A 17,191-nucleotide genomic window follows, 5' to 3' on the forward strand; every position below is an offset into this window, starting at 1 on the left:
GTCTTATGAAAAAAATGTGAGTATATTTTCACTTTTAAAAGGTTTCTGTGTTTCCCTTTCTATGAGTTATCTCTCTATAATCTTGGCCTGATTTTCTACTTTTTAAAAAATGAATATGTTATAAATGATGGACCCATTGTCATATGTCTTGTCAGGTTTTTTGTTTTTTTTTTTTAGTTTGTTACTTTTCTTTCAATTTTATTTCTTTCTTTTTTTTTAATCATAGTAACTTTCTAAATTTTTTATTTTGAGATTACTGTGGGTTCATATACAGTTATATAAAATATAACATTCCAAATAGGCATCACCCAGTTTTCCTCACTGATAGTATTTTTGCATAGCTGTAGTACAGTATCATAGCTAGGGAACTGACACAGATAAAATTCATCAACCGTATTCAGATTTCACCAGTTTTACATTCACCCATGTGTGTGTGTGTGTGTGTGTGTGTGTGTTTAGTTCTGTGCAATTATATCATTGTACCACATGTGTAGATTTATGTGAACATCACTACAGCCAAGATACAGAAGAGTTTTATAAGGATCTTCCTGCTACCCTTTTAAAAAAATTGGCTTTTTGAAGTATGGTTTATTTACAATATTGTGTTAGTTTCAGGTGTACAGAAACAGGCTCACAGATACAGAAAACAAACTTGTGGTTACCAAATGGGAGAGGGAAGGGGAGGCGGACAAATTAGAGGTATGAGATTAACAGATACAAACTACTATATGTAAAATAGATAAGCAACAAAGATATACTGTATAACACAGGAAATTATACCCATTATCTTGTAATAACCTGCTACCCTTTTACATTCACAGTGACCTCCCTCCTTCTGCCTCTCCCTAACCCCTGACAACCGCAAATCTGTTCTCCATCTCTAAAATTTTCTTATTCCAAAAATGTTTTAAAATGGAACCATACAGTATAAAATCTTTTAAGACTGGATTTTCTTTTTCACTCAGCATAATTCCCTTGAGATCCTTCCAAGTATGTATCAACAGTCTGTTCCTTTGTATTGCTGAATAATATTCCATGGTATGGATGCTGGAATTTGTTTAACTGTTCACCCATTGAAGGACATTTGGATTGTTTTAGTTTGGGTCTATTACAAATAAAGCTGATATAAGCAATTTTGTCCAGGTTTTTGCATGAGGATAAGTCTCCAATTCTCTGGAATAAATGCTCGACAGTGCAAGCTGTTGAGTCATATGGTATTTTTTGTTACATTTTTATTTTGTCATTTGAATAAGTTCATAATGATATCTCATTATGGTTTTAATTTGCATCTCCCTAACGGCTAATGATTTTGAACATCTTTTCCTGCACTTATTGCCATCTCTATATCCTCTTCAGTGAAATTCTCTTCATATCTTTTGAGCATTTTCTAATTGTTTTTTATTTATTTATTTGCTGTGGTTTTTTGAGAGTTCTTTCTATATTCTAGATACTAGTCCTCTGTTGAATATGTGATTGTCAAATATTTTCTCCCAATATGTAGCTTATCTGTTCATACCCTTCACAGTGTCTTTGACAGAGCAAAGGATTTTTAATTTGGATGATGCAATTTATCTATTTTTCCTTTTATAAATCATGCTTTTGGTGTCAAGTCTAAGAACTCTTTGCCAAGCCAGAGATTTGGAAGATTTCCTCCTATGATTTTTTTCTAGAGGTTTTTATTAGTTTTATGTTGTACATTTAAGTCTCTGGTCCATTTTAAGTTAATTTTTGTATAAGGGGTGAGGTTTAGTTTGAGGTTCATTATTTGCCTATGGAGGTCCAATTGGTCCAAGAAAAGTTATCCTTTTTCAATTGAATTTCTTGCACACCTCTGTCAAAAATAAGTTGGACATATTTTTGTCTACCAATTCTGGATTATCCATTCTGTTCCACTGATCTGTGTAGCTGTCCTCCTGCCAATACAATACCACCTTAATTATTGTAGCTGTACTTATTATAGGACTGATTCTTCCAATGGTATTCTTTTTTTTCAAAATGATATTCTTTTTCAAAGTGGTTTTGGCTATTTTAGTTCCTTTGCATTTCTGTATATATTTTAGAATGTTCTTGTCTACATTTACAAAATCCTTATTAGGATTTTTATAGTAATGGTGTTGAAACTGTACATCAGTTTAGGGAGAAATTACATCTTTAATATGTTATGTCTTCCTTTCCTTGGTCTCAGTATATCTACCTAGGTCTTCTTTGATTTCTTTCATCTACATTTTATTAATACATTTTTCAGGACACAGATCCTGTACATGTTTTCTTAAGTTTAACTTAAGGATTTCATTTTCTTTAGACTGATTGTAAACAGTATTGTGTTTTAATTTTTTTCTTTTCACATATTCATTGTTAATACAAAAAAAATGAGATTGATTTTCGTCTGTTGGTCTTGTACTTTGAGACCTTACTGAACTCACATTAGCTCTAGAATTATTTATATTTTTGTAGATTCCTTGTAATTTTGTAGATTCCTGCATGATAGATAATCATGCAAATAAGAACAGTTTTATTTTTTCCTTTACTATCTGTATGTATTTTATTTATTTTCCTTGCTTTATTACAGTGGTTAGAACTTCCAGTACTAAATTATGTTGTATAAGAGTGGTGGTATGGGAATGGATATTCTTACCTTATTCCTTAGAGGGAAAGCATCAAATCTCTCACTATTAATTATAATGTAAGTTTCAAGATTTTTATAGGTGCTCTTTACCAAGCCAAAGTAGCTCACCTCTATTTTTAACCTGAGAATTTTTATCATGAATGGGTGTTGGATTTTGTCAGATACTTTTACTGCATAAGGATATGACTATATGATATTTGAATACTTGAGTTTATTAACCTATTCTTTCATGATTCTGGATTTTGTGTTTGTCTTGCATTAATGGGAATTTTTCTAGTCTTTCATCAGTAAGAATGATGCTGGCTTGTGTTTTTTTGTGTGTTAAGGACATTTTCATTATCAACTAATATTTTATTATAAGTTTTTTAAAACATAAATTTTAATAGAAAATGAATTTTATTGCTTTAAGAATCTATAGAAATAACATTTTTTTTCTTTTTTACTCTAAATTAGATGCAAAGATTTCCCATTATTTAACCATCTTGTATTCCTAGGGAAAACCTTTCTTGGTCATTACATATGATTCTTCTAAAGTGCTTTTGGACTCTATTTGCCAATGTAGCATTTAGGATTCTTGAGGCATTATTCATATGCATATGAATTATGCATATGAATATTTCATATGCATATGAATATTTGTTAGTTTTGTGTGTGTGTCTGTACCCTGCCAGGTCTTACCATCAAAGTTATGGTGGTTTCACAGAAGGAATTTGGAAATTTCTCTTCCTTTCTCTCACACTCCTTCTTGCTCTCACTCTCCCCTCTTGTAGCTTTCCTTCCCCTTGATGCTTTTATAGAATTTTCCTACGAGGCTGTCTGCTTTGGTGCTGTTTTACAGAATAATCAGCCTTTTTAGATTGTCTAAGTCCTCTGGCATCAGATTTGGTAATTTATGCTTTCTCAGAAGCATAAATTTTGTAAATTATTTTGTAAATTATTTATATAGAGTTTAGAAACTTATTATCTTATGATTCTTTTTCTGTGATCATATACCTATTTTCAGTTTGTATTTTGAGTATCTGGCTTTCTTCCTTTTATTCATAGTTAACTTATCAAATGGATAACTCTGTTTTTTGTTATTAAGTCTTTCATCTCCAAAAACAGCTCTTTTATGTATTATTGTATAATATTTCCACAGTAAATATTACTTTGTTATAGTTCCAACTTATTGTCTTACCCTATATACTTCCATTTATTCTTTCTGATTATTTAGTGTTTTATTGGGCTTTATCTCACTTACACTAAAATTTTAATTCATTTATTTACCTAATAACATAAGTATTTAGTACAGTACGTTTTACTTGAGCACTGGAATTACACCTACTTTATAAGCTCTGATAGAGTTATAGAGTTTTATAATTAATATTCTTACTTATAATATAATTTTGATTTCTTTGCTCGTGTTGTTTTAATATGTATTCTAATTTTACGTTGTTTAGGGTTTGTTTTCTATATTTGTTATTGGTTTCTGATACTATTTTGTTATAATTTAAGAATGTGGTGTGTATAATATTTACTTGTCAGAATTTATTAAGGTTATTTTTGAGGTGAAACATGATCAACCCATAAATGTTCAATGGCAATTGAAAAAAGGCTCTATTCTAATTGCAGGTATAAATTTTGTTGTATATTAAGAATAATTATTTTAACTAGGTTATTGATTTCCTCTAAAAATTACTTAATCTTTGTTTAATATATCTGTTAAGGGCAGGCAGAGGTTAATTAAAGGCTACTCCTATTATTGTATTTCTGCTTATTGCTTATATTTGCTGAAATTTTGGCATTTTGAATTTTGATGCTATGCTATTTAATTTATAAAGATTCAAACAAATCTTAATTGTGGATTTTGATCTTTTCATTTTTAAATGGCTTTCATTTGATAGCTTAATGTGTTTTTCCTTAAACAAGACTTTGTATAATTTTAATAAAATGAGCTTTACTTACTTTTAGTTTGAATTTCTTTTTTTTTTTTTAAAGGTTAGACTTTATTTTATTGCTTAGATTCTATTTTTTATTTATTTATTTATTTATTATTTATTTATTTTTGGCTGTGTTAGGTCTTCGTTTCTGTGCGAGGGCTTTCTCTAGTTGTGGCAAGCGGGGGCTACTCTTCATCGTGGTGCGTGGGCCTCTCACTATCGTGGCCTCTCTTGTTGTGGAGCACAGGCTCCAGACACGCAGGCTCAGTAGTTGTGGCTCACGGGCCTAGTTGCTCCGCGGCATGTGGGATCTTCCCAGACCAGGGCTCGAACCCATGTCCCCTGAATTGGCAGGTAGATTCTCAACCACTGAGCCACCAGGGAAGCCCTGAATTTCTTAATCTGTATTTTAAATCCAGTCCCTCTTTTAGTGTTAGATGAATATCGTATATGGCACCTGTGTTACATTTTGATCCTAATTGAGGGTCTTTTAATGAGTAATTTTTTATCCCACTTAACATTTACTCATATAACAATTAGTTCTTGCTTTTTTTTAATTATATACTTTCCATAGTTTAGTGATATTTATTTGTTTGTTTGTATTTGCTACATGTCTATGTTTCTTGTGTGTGCATGTTTTAGTCTTGTCATTTGGAAAACATATTTTCCATTGTTAGATTTTTCTGGTAGTTACCTTGACTATATACATTTCAAAAGACTATATTTTTTAAATTATCTTTTAATTTTCAGGGAAGAGACTTTCATAATTACCACGTCTTTTATGACAAAATATATTTGATGTGTTCTTACCTTTTTCTATTTTTTTTTTCCAGAATTTTTAATGCATTGCTCATGTGCTTTGTCTTTGTACTTGCTGTTTTTCCTCAGGCCAACTGTGCACTAGAGGATAATGTTAGAAACGGCACCAGTGGGGTAAGTTAGATATTAAAGTAGCTTGAATTCAGAACTCTTGTTTATAAATGTTTCCCAGCAAAAGGTTGTCCTAGAGTTTTGATTCTTCTCTGGGCTAACATTAACTTCCCATACCTCTCAACAAAGTATGCCACCAGGGTTTTTGTTTTTGTTTTTTTTTTTTTTTTTGGCTGCGTTGGGTCTTCATTGCTGTGCGCCAGCTTTCTCTAGTTGTGGCAAGTGGAAGCTACTCTTCATTGCGGTGTACTTCTCATTGCAGTGGCTTCTCTCTTTGCGAGCACGGGCTCTAGGGCCCACAGCTTCAGTAGTTGTGGTGTGTGGGCTCAGAAGTTGTGGCTTTTGGGCTTAGTTGCTCTGTGGCATGTGGGATCTTCCTGGACCAGGGATGTAACCTGTGTCCCCTGCATTGGCAGGAGGTTTCTTAAACACTACACCACCAGGGAAGTCCCACCATCAGCTTTTGAGTAGTGATTTGCAGTTTCTATTATCTTTGTATACTAAAGGATCAACTAAAAGATTTTGTGTCACTTACATTTTCCCTTCCACCCATCTAGGTTGTGTCCCTTTTTCTTTTTTTTTGCTAAGCTGATCTGTAGGCACTTTATTTGGCTCCACCTTCCCTGTCATTCTATTCTGCCCAGTAGAGTTAGTGATGGTCAAACATCTCACAAAGCAACTGAGTCTTTCTGTTGCAAAGAAGAAGTCACTGATATGAATTTTCAGAAAGTGCAATTTACCTTTCTTTGGATTCTGCCTGCTTCCTGAAAATATGGAGGCACACTCTTACTGCTGATTTCCTCATTTCACCTAGATATAAATTTCACAATGTTTTGGCAGCCTTCCAAGTTTTCATTTCTGCTTCTTGGTTCTGTGTTTTGGTTTTAAGTTGGTTTCAAAGAACAGAGCGGAAATGTCTTTACTCTGCCATGTTTACTTCCTTCCCGTACTTTTTAATAAATTTTAAAATTAAAACCAGAACAAGAACAATTGAGCTTCCATTCTACAACCAATAGAAGCTCCGGTTCCTTGTGTAGCCAGACTCTCTCTGCACTTTGGAGAAGTTCAATGGATTTTTTTTTTTTTTTTAATAGATCTTTACTGGAGTATAATTGCTTCACAATACTGTGTTACTTTCTGTTGTACAACAAAGTGAATCAACCATATGCATACATATATCTCATAACTCCTCTCTCTTGGGCCTCCCTCCCATCCTCCCTATCTCACCCCTCTGTCGGCACAAAGCACGAAGCTGATCTCCCTGTGCTATGCTGCTGATTCCGACTAGCTAACTATTTTACATTTGATAATGTATATATGTCGATGCTACTCTCACTTAGCCCCAGCTTCACCCTCCCACCCCATGTCCTTAAGTCCATTCTCTATGTCTACTTTTTTATTCCTGCCACTATGTTCATCAGTACCATTTTTTTTTTTTTTTTTTAGATTCCATATATGTGCATAGGGTACGGTATTTGTTTTTCTTTTTCTGACTTACTTCACTCTGTATGACAGATTCTAGGTCCATCCACCTCATTACAAATAACTCAATTTCATTTCATTCTATGGCTGAGTAATATTCCACTGTATATATGTACTACATCTTCTTTATCCATTCATCTGTCGATGGACATTTAGGTTGCTTCCATGCCTGGCTATTTTAAACAGTGCTGCAATGGACATTGTGATACATGTCTCTTTTTGAATTATGGTTTTCTCAAGGTATATGCCCAGTAGTGGGATTGCTGGGTTGTATGGTAGTTCTATTTTCAGTTTTTTAAGGAACCTCCATACTATTTTCCATAGTGGTTGTATCAATTTACATTCCCACCAACAGTGCAAGAGGGTTCCCTTTTCTCCACACCCTCTCCAGCATTTACTGTTTGTAGATTTTTTGATAATGACCATTCTGACCAGTGTGAGGTGATACCTCATTGTAATTTTGATTTGCATTTCTCTAATAATTAGTGATGTTGAGCATCTTTTCATGTGTCTCTTGGCCATCTGTATGTCTTCTTTTGTGAAATGTCTATTTAGGTCTTCTGCCCATTTTTTAATTGGATTGCTTGGTTTCTTTTGATATTCAGCTCCATGAGCTGTTTGTATATATTGGAGATTACTCGTTTGTCCGTTGTTTCATTTGCAAATATTTTCTCCCATTCTGAGGGTTGTGTTTTCATCTTGTTTATGGTTTCCTTTGCTGTGCAAAAGCTTTTAAGTTTCATTAGTTGCCATTTGCTTATTTTTGTTTTTATTTCCATTACTCTAGGAGGTGGGTCAAAAAAGATCTTCCTGTGATTTATGTCATAGAGTGTTTTTCCTATGTTTTCCTCTAAGAGTTTTATAGTGTCTGGTCTTACATTTAGGTCTTTAATCCATTTGGAGTTTATTTTTGTGTATGGTGTTAAGTAGTGTTCTAATTTCATTCTTTTACATGTAGCTGTCCAGTTTTCCCAGCACCACTTATTGAAGAGACTGTCTTTCCTCCATTGCAGGTTCTTGCCTCCTTTGTCAAGGATAAGGTGACCACATGTGTGTGGGTTTATCTCTGGGCTTTCTAACCTGTATCATTGATCTATATTTCTGTTTTTGTGCCAGTACCATACTGTCTTGATTACTGTAGCTTTGTAGTATAGTTTGAAGTCAGGGAGCCTGATTCCTCCAGCTCTGTTTTTGTTTCTCAAGATTGCTTTGGCTATTCGGGGTCTTTTGTGTTTCCATACGAATTGTAAAATGTTTTTGTTCTAATTAGGTGAAGAATGCCATTGGTAGTTTGATAAGGATTTCATTAAATCTGTAGATTGCTTTGGGTAGTATAGTCATTTTCACAATGTTTATTCTTCCAATCCAAAAACCTGGTATACTTCTCCATCTGTTTATATCATCTTTGATTTCTTTCTTCAGTGTTTTATAGTTTTCTGAATACAAGTCTTTTGTCTCCTTAGTTAGGATTATTCCTAGGTAGTTTATTCTTTGTGTTGCAATGGTAAATGGGATTGTTTTCTTAATTTCTCTTTCTGATTTTTCATTATAAGTGTATAGGAATGCCAGAAATTTCTGTGCATTAATTTTGTATCCTGCAACCTTACTAAATTCATTGATTAATTCTAGTGGTTTTCTTGAGGCATCTTTAGGATATAGTATACTATATCCATCTTTAGTATACTATACTATACCATGTATAGTATCATGTCATCTGCAGACAGTGACAGTTTTACTTCTTCTTTTCCAATTTGTATTCCTTTTATTTATTTTTCTTCTCTGATTGCCATGGTTAGGACTTCCAAAACTATTTTGATTGATAGTGGCGTGAGTGGATATCCTTGTCTTGTTCCTGATCTTAGTGGAACCGCTTTCAGTTTTTCACAATTGAGTATGATGTTTGCTGTGGGTGTGTCATATATGGCCTTTATTATCTTGAGGTATGTTCCCTCTATGCCTATTTTCTGGAGAGTTTTTATCATAAATGGGTGTTGTATTTTGTTAAAAACTTTTTCTGAATCTTTTAAGATGATCATATGATTTTTATTCCTTAATTTGTTAATATAGTATACCACATTGACTGATTAGTGTATATTGAGGAATTCTTGCATCCATGGGATAAATCCCACTTGATCATGGTGTATGATACTTTTAATGTATTGTTGGATTCTGTTTGCTAGTATTTTATTCAGGATTTTTGCATCTATGTTCATCAGTGGCATTGGTCTATAATTTTCTTTTTTTGTGATATCTTTTTCTGGTTTCGGTATCAGGGTGATGGTGGCCTCATAGAATGAATTTGGGAGTGTTCCTCCCTCCTCAATTTTTTGGAAGAGATTGAGAAAGATTTGAGTTAGTTCTTCTCTAAATGTTTGATAGAATTTGCCTGTGAAGCCATCTGGTCCTGGACTTTAGTTTGTTGGAAGATTTTTAATTACAGTTTCAATTTCATTACTTGTGATAAGTCTGTTTATATTTTCTAATTCTTCCTGGTTCAGTCTTGGAAAATTATACCTTTCCAAGAATTTGTCCATTTCTTCATGGTTGTCCATTTTATTGTCATATAGTTGTTTGTAATAGTCTCTTATAATCCTTTGTATTTCTGTGGTGTCAGTTGTGATTTCTCCTTTTTCATTTCTAATTTTATTGATTTGCATTCTCTCCCTTTTTTTCATTATGAGTCTGGTTAAAGGTTTATTAATTTTGTTTATCTCCTCAAAGAACCAGCTTTTAGTTTTTTTGATCTTTGCTATTGTTTTCTTCATTTCTATTTCATTTATTTCTGCTCTGATATTTATGATTTTTTTCCTTTTACTGACTGGGTTTTCTTTGTTCTTCTTTATATAGTTGCTTTAGGTGTAGGGTTATTGTTTATTTGAGATTTTTCTTGTTTCTTGATGTGAGATTGAATTGCTATAGACTCCCCTCTTAGAACTTCTTTTGTTGCGTCCCATAGCTTTTGGGCCGTAGTGTTTTTGTTGTCATTTGTTTGTATGTATTATTTTATTTCTTCTTTGATTTCTTTAGAGATCTCTTGGTTATTCAATAGTGCCCTGTTTAGCCTCCATGTATTTGTGGGTTTTAGTTTATTTTCCTGTAATTAATTTCCAATCTCATAGCATTGTGGTCAGAAAAGATGCTTGATATGATTTCAATTTTCTTAAATTTTCTGAGGCTTGATTTGTGACCCAGGATATGATCTATTCTGGAGAATGTTCCATGTGCACTTGCAAAGTGCATTCTGCCACTTTTGGGTGGAATGTTCTATAAATATCAATTAAATCTACCTGGTCTATTGTATCATTTAAAGCTTGTGTTTCCTTATTTATTTTCTGTTTGGATGATCTCTCCATTGGTGTAAGTGGGGTATTAAAGTCCACTACTATTATTGTGTTACTGTCGATTTCCCCTTTCATGGTTGTTAGCATTTGCCTAATGTATTGAGGTGCTCCTATGTTGGGTGCATAAACATTTATAATTGTTATATCTTTTTCTTGGACTGATCCCTTGATCATTATGTAGTGTCCTTCCTTGTCTCTTGTAAAAGATTTTATTTTAAAGTCTATTTTATCTGATATGAGTAATGCTACTCCAGCTTTTGATTTCCGTTTTCATGGAGTATCTTTTTCATCCCTTCATTTTCAGTCTGTGTGTGTCCCTAAGTCTGAAGTGGGTCTCTTATAGACAGCATATATTTGGGTCTTATTTTTGTATCCATTCAGCCAGTCTGTGTCTTTTGGTTGGGGTATTTAATCCATTTACATTCAAGGTTATTATCAATATGTATGTTCCTATTACCATTTTCTTAATTGTTTTAGGTTTGTTTTTGTGGGTCTTTTTCTTCTCTTGTGTTTCCCGTCTGGAGAAGTTTCTTTAGCATTTGTTGTAAAGCTGGTTTGGTGGTGCTGAACTCTCTTAGCTTTTGCTTGTCTGAAAATCTTTTGATTTCTCTGTCGAATCTGAATGAGATGCTTGCTGGGTAGAGTAATCTTGGTTGTAGGTTTTTCCCTTTCATCACTTTAAGTATATTCTGCCACTCCCTTCTGGCCTGCAGAGTTTCTGCTGAAAAATCAGTTGAAAACCTTATGGGAATTCTTTTGTATGTTATTTTTGTTTTTCCCTTGCTGCTTTTAATATTTTTTCTTTGAATTTATTTTTTTTAAATTTAATTAATATGTGTCTTGTTGTGTTTCTCCTAGGGTTTATCCTGTATGGGGCTCTCTGTGCTTCCTGGACTTGGGTGACTATTTTCTTTCCCATGTTAAGGAAGTTTTCCACTATAATCTCTTCAAATATTTTCTCAGACCCTTTCTTTTTCTTTTCTTCTTCTGGGACCCCTATAATTCGAATCTTGGTGCATTTAGTGTTGTCCCAGAGGTCTCTGAGATTGTCTTCAATTCTTTTCATTCTTTTTTCTTTATTCTGCCCCTCGGCAGTTATTTCCACCATTCTTTCTTCCAACTCAGAAGGTTCTTCTGACTCAGTTATTCCATTATTGCTTCCCTCTAGTGTATTTTTCATTTAAGTTATTGTGTTGTTCATCTCTGTTTGTTTGTTCTTTAGTTCTTCTAGATCCTTGTTAAACATTTCTTGTATTTTCTCAATCCACACCTCCATTCTATTTCTGAGGTTCTGGATCATCTTTACTATCATTACTTTGAATTCTTTTTCAGGTAGATTGCCTATTTCCTCTTCATTTATTTGGTCTTTTAGGTTTTTACCTTGCTCCTTCATCTGTGACATAATTTTTTGTCATCTCTTTTCTTTCTTTTTTTTTTTTTTAATGAGGGAGATTGTGTTCCTGTCTTACTGGTTGTTTGGCCTGAGGCTTCCAACATTGGAGTTTGTAGGCTGTTGGGTAGAGCTGGGTCTTAGTGCTGAGATGAAGAGCTCTGGGAGACCTCACTCTGATTAATATTCCCAGGGTCTGAGGTTCTCTGTTAGTCCAGTGGTTCAGACTCAGAGCTCCCTCTACAAGAGCTTTGGCCTGACCCCCGGCTTGTGAACCAAGATCCCACAAGCCATGAGGGGCAGCAAAAAAAAAAAAAAAAGAACAATAACAAAGTAAAAAATAAAATTAGACTAAGAAACTAACAGATATGTTAGAAAGAATATAAAAATAAAAATATAGATGAAACAACAAACAACCAGAAGGTAAAACAGAACCATAATATTAAAAAAGAGGAGGAGGAAAAATGGTGGAAAAGGCCTTGGCTGTGGAGGGTGGGGCCTAAGCAGGGGTGGGGTTTGGGCAGTGGGTGGGGCCTATGCTTAGGACCCACAGGGCTGGAAAAAGGCCTGGGGAATGTGGGAGGTGGGGCTTAGGCTCAACAGAACAGAAGGGGCCCAGGCATGCCTCCTGCTTCTGGTCTCAGAGGGTGGGGTGGGGGACCCCTACTGGGAGTCTAGCAGTCTTCTTGGGATCGAGTGGGTGGAGAAATCTCCCTCCTCCCCTCTCCTCCAGTCCTGGAAGGCCCCTCCTGCCTGCCTCTCCTGTTCTGCTGGAGGCCTCCCTCCTATGTCCCCAGGACCCATGTAGCCTGGAGGGGGCTTTGGAGGGTGGGGGACCTGGCCTGGGAGCTCAGCAGGCTTCCTGGGCTCAAGTGGGTTAGGCAAATGCCCTCTGCTCCTTTCCTGCTCCTCCTGTCCTTGAGGGCCCCTCCAGCCTGCCTCTCCTCTTCTCCCCCAGCCTCCCTCCTACACCCCCAGGACCAACGTGGCCTCTGAGGGTATAGGATCCGGCCTCAGAGCCGGGCAGACTTCCCTGGCCAATTGGGCAGGGGATACGCTGGGTGTGCTTCCCCTTGATTCAAGCGCCTGGGGTCCCTCCAGGCATGGAAAACCCTCCCCCCTCTCAGCCACCCCTCAGGGGTGCTGATCCTGTCTGGCTTCCACTTCTCCTCCCCTCTCAGTCCCCCCACATTCTATCAGTTCACTTCGGTTTTCCTCCCATCTCCTTGGGCATCGAGGTTCCCCACCAGCGTCCTGCAGGCACCCTAGTTGTGGGGAGATGCAAACTCCGCATCTTCCCACACCGCCATCTTGACTCCACACTCTCAATGCACTTTTAGGAAGACATCACTGTTCTCTCCACAAATCTGAAATACATAGCTCTACTGGGTTGTGTGGAATTCTACTCAACAATCTGTGACTCCACACTAAAACATAATAGGGTTGCACATTGTTCCTTCGATATTTTTCTAAATATTTTCTTACTATATTTTATTGTGGGGTTATGAATAAATACCATGTTTCTGTTCACAATTTGTATTAGAACATTTGCTATACATTTTGTTTTCAGTCATTATACTTAGAGCCTTGAAACAAACAAATAACTCATTCTGTGTAGAATGGTATTGGCTTGGTATTACTGCCCTAGGAAATAGTGTTCATCTTGTGGCTTCATTTCAATGTACAGCAGGATTTAGTAATGCCACAGTCCCCTACATAGTTCTAGTAATATGAAATGAAGCAGTGTGAAACTTCTAGCTTTATCTTAACTCCCATGTCTGAAATCCATCATTTGGTGGTGTTTAGTTTGCCTGGCATATTTGTTTACCCACTGCCTATTGACTACCTTCCAAATCCTCCTGATGAGGTGATTTCATAACAGCTGAAAAAGATACTGCATTCCACACCTGTAACAGGTGGTCCCCAAGTAGCCTTCCATCTCCCCTTGTGGTCCCTACTGTGAACTGTAAATCATGTTGGGAACTGACAGCCTGTTAGGCAATGTGATCTATCATCATTGCAAGTCACCAGTCACAACACGCATACACTTGATCCATCCTATGTGTAAGTGATGGATTTGGTCAAAAGATTGCCATTTCACATTTTGGAAAACATGAACTGACGTGAGTTCATAAGTGAAGTATTTTAACCTGTGATCTCATATAGATGTCATTGCATCATCTCCCCTGGAATTCAGCTGTCAAAAATAAGGATGAAGTAGTAGTTCATGTCAGGTTGGATGACAGTGCCCCATAAACACTGACTCTTAATCTCTAGCATCCATATATATATATTAATTTATTATTCCACAAACATTTTGAGCACTCATTTGGTGCCAGGCACTGTGCTAGGTTCTAAAGATATCAAAAGTAATAATAATTATAAACTCAGAGTCTAAAGAAAGAGGCAGTCTCATAAATAAACAGCTATGTAGGGGAGGAGAGAAGATGGCGGAAGAGTAAGACGCGGAGATCACCTTCCTTCCCACAGATACAGTAGAAATACATCTACACGTGGAACTGCTCCTACAGAACACCCACTGAACGCTGGCAGAAAACGTCCGACCTCCAAAAAGGCAAGAAACTCCCCCCGTACTTGGGTAGGGCAAAAGAAAAAAGAAATAACAGAGACAAAAGAATAGGGACGGCACCTGCACCAATGGGAGGGAGCTGTGAAGGAGGAAAGATTTCCATGCACTAGGAAGCCCCTTCGTGGACAGAGACTGCGGGTGGCGGAGGGGGGAAGCTTCGGAGCCACGGAGGAGAGCGCAGCCACAGGGGTGCAGAGGGCAAAGCGGAGAGATTCCCGCACGGAGGATCAGTGCCGACCAGCACTCACCAGCCCGAGAGGCTTGTCTGCTCACCCGCCGGGGCGGGCGGGGCTGGGAGCTAAGGCTCGGGTTTCGGTCAGATCTCAGGGAGAGGACTGGGGTTGGCTGGGTGAACACAGCCTGAAGGGGTTAGCGCACCGCAGCTAGCCGGGAGGGAGTCCGGGAAAAAGTCTGCAGCTGCCGAAGAGGCAAGAGACTTTTTCTTCCCTCTTTGTTTCCTGGTGCGCGAGGAGAGGGGATTCAGAGCGCCGCCTAAACGAACTTCAGAGACGGGCGCGAGCCGCGGCTATCAGCGAGGATCCCACAGCAACAGGGGCGCAGAGAGAAAAACGGAGAGATTCCCGCACAGAGGCTCGGCGCCAAGCAGCGCTCACCAGCCCGAGAGGCTTGTCTGCTCACCCACCGGGGCGGGCGGGGCTGGGAGCTGAAGCTTGGGCTGCGGTCGGATAGCAGGGAGAGGACTGGGGTTGGTGGCGAGAACACAGCCTGAAGGGGTTAGCGCACCACAGCTGGCTGGGAGGGAGACCGAGAAAAGGTCTGCAGCTGCCGAAGAGGCAAGAGACTTTTTCTTGCCTCTTTGTTTCACAGCGCGCAAGGAGAGGGGATTCAGAGCGCCGCCTAAACGAACTCCAGAGACTGGCGCGAGCCGCGGCTGTCAGCGCGGACCCCAGAGACGGGCGTGAGACGCTGGGGCTGCTGTTGCCGCCTCCAAAAATCCTGTGTGCGAGCACAGGTCACTCTCCACACCGCCCCTCCCGGGAGCCTGGGCAGCCCGCCACTGCCAGGGTCCCGTGATCCAGGGACAACTTCCCCGGGAGAACGCACTGCACACCTCAGGCTGGTGCAACGTCACGCCGGCCTCTGACGCCGCAGGCTCACCCCGCCGCCTCTGTACCCCTCCCTCCCCGCTGCCTGGGTGAGCCAGAGCTCCCTAATCAGCTGATCCTTTAACCCCGTCCTGTCTGGGCGGGGAACAGACGCCCTCAGGCGACCTACACGCAGAGGCGGGTCCAAATCCAAAGCTGATCCCCAGGAGCTGTGCGAACAGAGACGAGAAGGGGAAATCTCTCCCAGCAGGCTCAGAAGCAGCGGATTAAAACTCCACAAACAACTAGATGTGCCTGCATCTGTTGAATACCTGAATAGACAACAAATCATCCCAAATTCAGGAGGTGGACTTTGGGAGCAGGATATATTAATTTTTCCCCTTTTCCTTTTTTTGTGAGTGTATATGTATATGCTTCTGGGTGAGATTTTGTCTGTATAGCTTTGCTTTATAATAGCTTTATTTTACTTCACTATATTATAGCCTCTTTCTTTCTTTCTTTCTAATTTTTCTCCCTTTTACTCTGAGCCGTGTGGACGAAAGGCTCTTGGTGCTCCAGCCAGGCATCAGGGCCGTACCTCTGAGGTGGGAGAGCCAACTTCAGGACACTTGTCCACAAGAGACCTCCCAGCTCCACGTAATACCAAACGGCAAAAATCTCTCAGAGATCTCCATCTCAACATCAAGACCCAGCATCACTCAATGACCAGCAAGCTACAGTGCTGAACACCCTATGCCAAACAACTAGCAAGACAGGAACACAGTCCCATCCATTAGCAGAGAGGTTGCCTAAAATCATAATAAGGCCACAGACACCCCAAAATATACCACCAGACGTGGACGTGCCCACCAGAAAGACAAGATCCAGCCTCATCCACCAGAACTCAGTCAATAGTTCCCTCCACCAGGAAGCTGACACAACCCACTGCACCAACCTTAGCCACTGGGGACAGTGGGACAGTTTTGGGGACCAAAAACAACAGGAACTACGAACCTGCAGCCTGTGAAAAGGAGACCCCAAACACAGTAAGATAAGCAAAATGAGACGACAGAAAAACACACAGCAGATGAAGGAGCAGGGTCAAAACACACCAGACTTAACAAATGAAGAGGAAATAGGTAGTCTACCTGAAAAAGAATTCAGAATAATGATAGTAAGGATGATCCAAAATCTTGGAAATAGAATAGACAAAATACAAGAAACATTTAACAAGGACGTAGAAGAACTAAAGAGGAACCAAGCAATGATGAAAAACACAATAAATGAAATTAAAAATACTCTAGATGGGATCAATAGCAGAAAAACTGAGGCAGAAGAAAGGATAAGTGACCTGGAAGATAAAATGGTGGAAATAACTACTGCAGAGCAGGATAAAGAAAAAAGAATGAAAAGAACTGAGGACAGTCTCAGAGACCTCTGGGACAACACTAAACGCACCAACATTCGAATTATATGGGTCCCAGAAGAAGAAGAGAAAAAGAAAGGGACTGAGAAAATATTTGAAGAGATTATAGTTGAAAACTTCCCTAATATGGGAAAGGAAATAGTTAATCAAGTCCTGGAAGCACAGAGAGTCCCATACAGGATAAATCCAAGGAGAAACATGCCAAGACACATATTAATCAAACTGTCAAAAATTAAATATAAGGAAAACATATTAAAGGCAGCAAGGGAAAAACAACAAATAACACACAAGGGAATCCCCATAAGGTTAACATCTGATCTTTCAGCAGAAACTCTGCAAGCCAGAAGGGAGTGGCAGGATATACTTAAAGTGATGAAGGAGAAAAATCTACAACCAAGATTACTCTACCCAGCAAGGGTCTCATTCAGATGTGATGGAGAA

This window comes from Eschrichtius robustus, chromosome 3 (assembly GCF_028021215.1).
Source record: "Eschrichtius robustus isolate mEscRob2 chromosome 3, mEscRob2.pri, whole genome shotgun sequence".
Lineage (NCBI taxonomy): Eukaryota > Metazoa > Chordata > Mammalia > Artiodactyla > Eschrichtiidae > Eschrichtius > Eschrichtius robustus.